The sequence below is a fragment of the Dasypus novemcinctus genome, chromosome 7 (genome assembly GCF_030445035.2).
Source record: "Dasypus novemcinctus isolate mDasNov1 chromosome 7, mDasNov1.1.hap2, whole genome shotgun sequence".
NCBI lineage: Eukaryota > Metazoa > Chordata > Mammalia > Cingulata > Dasypodidae > Dasypus > Dasypus novemcinctus.
In genome coordinates, this window is record NC_080679.1 from 98,437,151 (window position 1) to 98,445,347 (window position 8,197).

An 8,197-nucleotide genomic window follows, 5' to 3' on the forward strand; every position below is an offset into this window, starting at 1 on the left:
TTCAGCTCTAACTTATTTACTTTATTAATTTTTATCATACTGATACTTTGGGATTTCACAATTTTTTCCTCAGTTACCTGGATATCGACTTCTTTAACCTTCTATATTTTTACCCCTCAATACTTTCTAACTCATCTTTCAAAACTCAATCAAAACCCATAACTTGCTGCTCTTCCACGGATTCAAGCAGCCTGGGAACACGGATTGACCCATGGGGCAGGTCTGACAGGCATCTGTTACCACGAGCGAGGAACCTCCGTGGAGGAACCCCTAGCAGTTTGTTTAAGGGCAGCAGGTCAGGATCTAAAGGAAGAGATGCTTCTGAGTATACCACCATGTCTGCCGTTCAAATTTTCTGACAAGAGTGTTTTAGTTTAAAGACTTTGAAAAACTAAATGAGCTTTTTCTCTTGACCTCTGAGGGATAGTGAGTACAAGACATAACAGCAGTGTGCCAGGAGCGCTACACTGGTAGGCAGTGGCCAGCAGGTGATATCACTGGTGTCAGCAGTAATATCAGCCCAAGATGGGGCAGCTTCTGCAGAATTTTTGACCTTACTACTGGTCCCCTTGGCACTGGCATTAATGTGCCTGTGATTTGGTAGTTTTGGATAGACGTCACTGGCTTGGCAGGGTGGTGGTTTCTTCTGTGGCCACTGGCAAAAGTTACTACTTTCAACATCACTTTTGAGCTGTGTGTGTGTGTGTTTGTGTGTGCCTTCAATCTTCTATCTCTTCAAACTGTTTCCTATATTGATGTACAGAAGAACAGTGGAGTTCAAGATTTTACCTGGCTGAAAAACTGAAGAAAGTCCTTGACTTTCAATGCTTCTACTAGGTCTTATTGTAGTAATAGGCAGACATCAATGGAAAGATTTTTTTTTTTTCCTGTAGGGAGCTCAAATAATTATTCAGGTATTTTAAGTATTATTTTCTATGACATGAATTATACATACATATAATATTTTCATGATTTGAAAATAGAAGGAATCCAAAGGTGGCTGCCACAGGTTTTTGAAATTATGTAAACTACTGATGTTATTGGTTGCTGTGCAGATTATGAGGTGGACAGGGAAGTCTTTCTTTTCTTAATATGTCTGAGGCTGCTGAGCTGGAGTGTGGGTTGGGGGCCTGCTGTGGCAGAGGAGGAGGAGCAGCTGGGAGCAGGGGGGCCTGCCCAGGATATGGTGGACCAGACCGAGGCCCAGATCATCCACTTGCTGAAGTGAGGCAAATTGAGCATCATGAAAAGTGAACCCAAAGAGGCTGAGCCAGTTTTGCATGATGTTCTTCATCTTGCTGATCAGGGCGTCTTGCTGATCAGGGCGATCACCTAACACTTATTATTTGACAGCCAATTTAGCATTTATGCAGGGTCAGCTTGAAAATGCAGAAAAACTTTTTAAAGCAACAATGAGTTACCTGCTTGGAAGGGGCACGAGGCAGGAAGGCAGTATAATCACTGAAATCTCCCTAATGCTGGCCAGTATCTGTGCTGCTCAGAATAGACAGGAATTTACTCTTGCTGGCCATGAATTCTGCATTTCACCTCTAGAGTTAAAAATTGAAAGAGAAAAGGAATTGGCAGAAGACAATTTGTCAGGGGAAGAGAAAGCCAATACCTGCCTTCTCCTTGGCATATGCTTATATGCCTCTGCTCGCTACCTTCTATTCTATAAGCAGCCATGATAGGCACAAAGGATGTATGAGAAAGCTCCACAGATTTCTGAATAAATACAAGGAGAAAGACACCCATAGACTATCATGCTGATGAGTGACCTGGCACAGCAATGGATGCTCAAGACACTTAGATAAGGCTGCATTTATGTACAAAGGGCATTGGATCTGGCGAGACGGATAAAACATCCCGAGCTACACATGCTGCTCAGCAATCTAGCTCCAGTTTTGATGCACAAAGAGTGATACGCACAAGCAAGAGAGATCTTCCAGGAAGCACTGAAGCAAGTGAAGGCGAAAAGAGATGAGGTTTCTATATAACACATGAGGTAAGAGTTGGCTGAGAGTCCAGAAAAAGTCGACCTCTGACTTAATTTTATTAAGCGCTAAATGCATTTTTGTTTTAAGGAGAGTACTTTCCAGTAACCCAGAAGAACAGCTATTATGCCATTCTCAGTGGCACCCAAATCAGTGACTAAAAGTAATCCATCCGTGATATTGACGATTCTTCAACTTACCCTTGGTGAAGGACAAGTAGTATATACTCTACCACTTTTCTTTTTTAAAGGAAAAACAACTTTCACCCTCTGACCCCCAGCTGATTCTGACCTCCAATGGTGGATGTGTAGCAATGCTTTCCACTGTAACAAACGGCTAAGTACAGTTCATGCTGGTCTAGTTGTAACTAGACTTGGATCAGTAAATTTTCCTCTGTATGTGTGCATATGTGTGTATGCATGTGTATTGGTGGGGTGGAGGGCTAGAATCCAGCCTGGACCAAAATAAGATTTTGGCCCATTGATTTACTACCTTCTTCCTTACTATCTGGCAGACCTAGAGTACATGTCTCATGGCAAAGAGGAATTATAGTGAGTTTGTTTTTCTTCTATCTATCTACTTATTTCATTCATGAAGCCCAATGTGGGATTATATTGCTTAAAGAAGAAAAAATGATATCTTTAGTTTGCCTCCAATATGAAGTTTTAAAGTATGAATTAGACCCTTGAAAGTATAGTGCCATATGGTTCTTTTAAAAAGTGAATGATATGTATCTGGTTTTAACAACTATTAAAAAAAATGAAGAAAAGGAATGATTTAATCTCTTGCTTTTTGGTGCTATCTGAGCATTCAACTTCCTTTGCAATCTATGTCACACAGCAGGGTCATCTGGGAGCTCTTTAAGGATACACAAACCCAGGTTCTATTACAGACCTTCTGACTTGGGGTGGACCCTACAAGAATATATTTAAAACCTCTCCAATAATTCTGATATGTACCATAAGTGTAGTGGAGGAACCACTGACTTGGATTCTGGCTGGGACTTTTGGATTTTGGGTTTTAATATCCTCATCTGAAAAGAGGGTAATGAATTGAAATTCTCTCTTAACCATGGGAGAAGGTTGTATGACTTTAAATGAATAGACTAGTGTTAAAATAGTTTTATCACACTGCTTCAAAATATCTAAATGTAATATATTCTTTCCTCAGCAGACTTGCAAATAGTCATTTGCCTGGGGGAAAGAGTTTTTCCAGGGATCACTAAGGAATACTGCTATTACTGCTGTGGGGGTTGGGGGTGAGTGGACTGAGAGACTGTTTTTGGTTCCTTCGTACATACTAGAAGAATCCTTTTATAATAAACTAGAGACTGCACAACAACAACAAATATGATCTAAAAGTCCACTCTACTGAAGATTACTCTGTAACCTTGAGGTGTGTATGTGTTTGTGTTTGGTCCAATAGTTAACTCATTGGATGAAGTGAGAAAGAAGTAGAAGGCATCTCTGCACCTCATACTAGTGCAGTGACCTCAGAAGAGGCCTTATTTGACTGAATAACTCAGAACATTTGGACACGTGTATTTCCATGGATGACTGAAATGCACACCCTTCTTAAGGTGAAGATTGATCTCACTGTTAAAAGGAGTTTCCCTAAACTGGAGAAATTTGCATGGCTATTGATGCAGTTATAAGTGGAAATTATCAAAAGATTACTGAGGAAACTCAGGTCATTTGAAGAACTCACTGCCATGATGATCTATTTATTTTGATGTTGCCCCCCTTCTCTATTTCGCCCTAGTTTAAATGCCACCAATAAACACTATCACCACTAACTCTTCCATGATGTAAAGTGAACCTCCCAAAGTTCTTTAAATATCCTCTGCTTATCCCACATCATGCCATTGTTTCTAACCTGAGATGCTCTGAGCTGTAAGACACAAAGCAACTTCTTTGGCCTCTATTCCCACCCCTCAAAATAAGGAGTAGAATTTGAGATTTCTATTAGACATCTACGGAATGGACTAGTTAGAGAGTAGATCTGGGCTGATAAATTTGGTTGTTGCCCACAGACCTGATGTATTTAAAACCAAAAGACTAGTTTGCTCAAGGGTGTAAGTGCCCTGGGGCACTTCAGTTTTAAGAGGTTCAGTAAGAGAAGGAATCAGCAAAGAAAACTGGAAAAGGACTAATCCAGACAGGAAGCCAGAAAACTAGAAGACTTTGGTATCTTTGAGACAAGTGAAGTCAGTATTCAGTGCCAGTGCTGGGTCAGCACTATCAAAAGTTAGTGACGGTTTAAGTAGGACGAAGCCTGACTATGGCCCATTAGAGATCATTGGTGACATTGGTAAGAGTGTATTTGGTTGAGTGAGGTGGGCAAAATCTTCTTTGGATTAGATAGAATAGCAAATGGGAAAAAAAAAATTGAAGGCGTTGGGAATAGACAGGAGAGCAAAGAAGCAAGGTTGTAGCTGGTGTGAGAAGTGGGGTCAAGAGAAAGTTATCTCTAAACAGCGTTTAAAAGGAAATAAAGTGAGAAGGAAACATTTTCAGTCATTCTCTGTCTCCTTTTGTCGTGTAATTTCTAATTCATCATGATAAACAAGAAAGAGGACCTGGTCCAGATTTTTGGAGGCCTAAACGCAGTACCCTAACATTCACAGGGACCACGTCAAATTCAGCTGCTCAATTTTCCTTTCCTGGTAGAACTGGAAGTGCCCCTGGAAGATTCAGAAGCCAGGGAGTTTAACAGAAAATTCTTCATACTCAGCTCTGATGATGAGAATTCCATTTTTACTTGCCTCTCTACTGGTTTCTCTGAAATGCTTGCTACCACCCAAATACCTCCTTCCAGCTCAAAGTATAGGGTAGAAAGGGTGATTACCAAAGATCATCACTAACTCCCCTTATGCTGTGCCCCACCCAGATAACTATTCTGTCTGCAAGTGTGTTGAAGTGGAACCCAACAGGTTTGAAAGAACATAATGGCTCCCCCCTCCCATTGCTCTACCCTCATCTTGGCAGTGTCCACTAAAGTAATGACCTATTGTTTTTTTTCAACATTTAATGAAAGAAAGAATTAAGGTGGAAAAGATCGGAACTACAAGGTAATTACAGTTTGTTCTGCACTTCCTTTTCAAAAGGAATAAAAGATTGATGAGAAGCTAAGTAATAAATTATATTTTTGCTTTGTTAAATGTCAGTACACTTTTATCTGAAAATCAGATTTTTTTTCTGAGCAAAAGGATGCAAAACAGTAACATACTGCCTGTTCTTATCTCAGACAATGATTTAAACTATGTAAAAAGCAGCTCTCTCTTTCCACACCCCCATACAAAGAATTATTGTAACCTCATGATGTTAATAAAGGAGTCTTGCCTCTGCATGTCCCTCTTTCAAGGAGCAAAACTGTGATGTCAGAATGTTACTAACATACTAGATATGTATCTATAGAGGTTGCCATGGCAAATCTGGAACCAGAGCCTTCCTAATGAGCCTTAGTTATCTCTCCTTGACAGATTAAGTATTCTCAGGCTTTTCCAGTTAAAGCGCTTGCATCTTTGGAGTCAGCTATGAAGGCAGTTGCTCATATTTCTGGCAGTAGATTTGCATTAGGTAGTAGTGGGAATGGAGTTGTAGCCAATCATGAAGTCTCACTTAATCTGACAGAGGAATTTCTAGGGTTGGAAATGTATCAAGTACAAATTTGTTAAGGTAAAATCCAGTTTCTGGCAGTTTTATGATAATCCTTTCACCCCTACCTTGAACAAAGCAAGCAACTCCTATGTTGAGAGGATGTTCATTTTTACATCAATAATTGGTCAAAAAGAATGGAGATTAAAATGATAATGGAAGACGAGAGACCACCAATACCAGGGTAAGAGAAAGGTTCTCTGAAATTGCCTCTTGTGTTGGTTGTTTTGGTTAGTTTTGATAGTGAAGACAGCTAATATAATCCTTCCTTAATAAGGAGTCATATATTTTTGTGATTCAAACATACAAGACTCATCACAGGGAAGCAGATGCGGCTAAGGCTACTGGGATCCCACCTACCACATGGGAGGTTACTGGTATGGATCCCAGTGCCTCCTAAAGAAGACAGCTAGCTGGCATGATGGGCAGACATGGCAAGGTGACACAAGAGACACAAGAAGAAAACACATAACAAGAGATGCAACAAAGCAGGGAGCAGAGCTTTCCAGTGCCTCCTAAATGAAGACAGCAAGCTGGAGTGACGGGCAGGTGTGGCAAGCTGATGCAACAAGATGATGCATCCAGAGATGCAGGGAGGAAAAACATAATGAGTGACGCAACAAAGCAGGAAGCAGGAGCAGGAAGTGGTTGTGGCTCAAGTGATAAGGCTTCCACCTACCATATGGGAGGAACTGGGTTTGATCCCTGGGGCCTCCTGGTGAAAAAGAAGAAGAGAACGCATGCCTGTGTGGTGAACCAGTGCCTGCATGGTGAGTGAATGCCCATGCAGCAAGCCAGTTCTCACATGGTGAGCTGAGTGCCTTTGTGGTGAGCCAGTGCCTGCGCAAGTGAGTCATGCAGCAAGATGATGACCCCAAAAAAAAGAGAGATGAAGGGGAGAGTCAAGGTAAAACACAGCAGAAATCAGGAATTAAGGTGGTGCAGCTAACAGGGAATCTCTGTCCACATCAGAGGTCCCCAGGATTGAATCCTGGTGAGTCCTAGAGGAGAAAAAATAAGAGGAGAAGACCAAAAGAGAAATAGATACAGAAGATCACACAGGGAATGGATACAGACAGCAAAAACAGCAGGGAGGGGGGAGGGGAATAGGAAAAGGGGGAATAAATAAATAAATAAATGTTTAAAAACAAACAAATAAAAAAAAAAAACAAAGCAGGGAGCAGATGTGGCTCAAGTGATTAGGCACCTCCCTCTCACATCAGAGGTCCTGGGTTCTGATACTGGTGCCTCCTAAAGAAACAAGGAAGGTGAACAGATAGAGCAAGTAAAAAACAACAAAAAGGGGGTGGGGAGAAATAAATAAATAAAATAATTAAAAAAAAATGACTCACCACAGTAGGAGATGCCAGTCACAGAAAAGCATTAAAATGGCAAGCACTTATTTGGTGATATTCTGGGCTCCATTTTTGAAGAAGTTTTGGATCACAGAAGGGTTGCAACTATAGCAGGGAAGGATCATTGGTGTGGAGTGTCAGTGATTGGGGATATGTGAGAGGAAGTTCACCTGGGCATATATATAAGGTATATAAATGTGTTCAAGGGTTCATGGGGCATTGCCACAGTGTGTAGAGATTCACATGACAATGGAAAGAATATTGAATCCCCATCCTAGAGAGCTCTGCCACATTCTCTAATGGAACAGCAACAATCACCCAAGTACAGGGGCAACGCCTAGTGTCTATTGATGGGCCCTTGATATTTATGACTATCCTTGTGAGCCTTTGTTCTTAAAATTGCAATGTAGCCTGGTGTTGTAAAGTGCCTGGGAGTTGTCTCCTGAGACCCTCCATGTTGCTCAGATGAAGTCTCTCTCTGAGCTAAACTCAACATATAAATGCATTACCTTCCCCCCAGTGTGGGACATGACTACCAGGGATGAGCCTCCCTGGCACTGAGGGGAACACCAATGGGCAATGCAACTGGAAAAAGACCTGAATGAAAGGGGGGAAAGGTAAAGACAAATGAGTTTATATAGCTAAGAGACTTCAAAATGACTTGGGAGGTCTTCCCAGAGGTAATGCTTATACATGTTTCAGCAGGATTTCATAGACAGTTAGAGTAGATATTATCCTAAATAGTAGGGCTCCTGAGGGGTCTGGAGACACCCAGGTCCTACGGTCATGGCAAATAGCACCAGAGGTTGGTGCCTCTACAGTGGGCTCTACTTTGGAGTTTATGCTCCTGAGTGTGACAGAGTTGGACTCAGATATAACTTCTCTACAAATGTCTCTTCTATCCACTTTATTTGAACCTAGAGTTGGTGCTGGATTTGGTAGGTGTACATCCAAGAAACTGGAATCTTTGGCCTGTCCATGTGCCAGCTGGGCCCTGAGCCTCAGCAGACTTGGAAAACCTACTCTCCAGTTCATTGAACTCACCCAGGGCAGGTAACAAGGGCATGAGGATGGACAACCACCACTCCAAGGAACCAAGAGAGTCTACAACTGCAAGCAAGAGAGGCCCATCCATTAGCCATATGGTACTAAATCCCCCTCTCAATTAGAGGTGGAATGGGCATCACCATCC

The 8,197-nt window shown here is 41.6% G+C and overlaps 1 pseudogene; it reads left to right on the forward strand.

Moving 5' to 3' along the window:
* Nucleotides 1-1,228: 1,228 nt before the first annotated feature.
* LOC101442744 (tetratricopeptide repeat protein 19, mitochondrial pseudogene) lies at nt 1,229-2,045 on the forward strand (annotated as a pseudogene).
* Nucleotides 2,046-8,197: the final 6,152 nt, after the last annotated feature.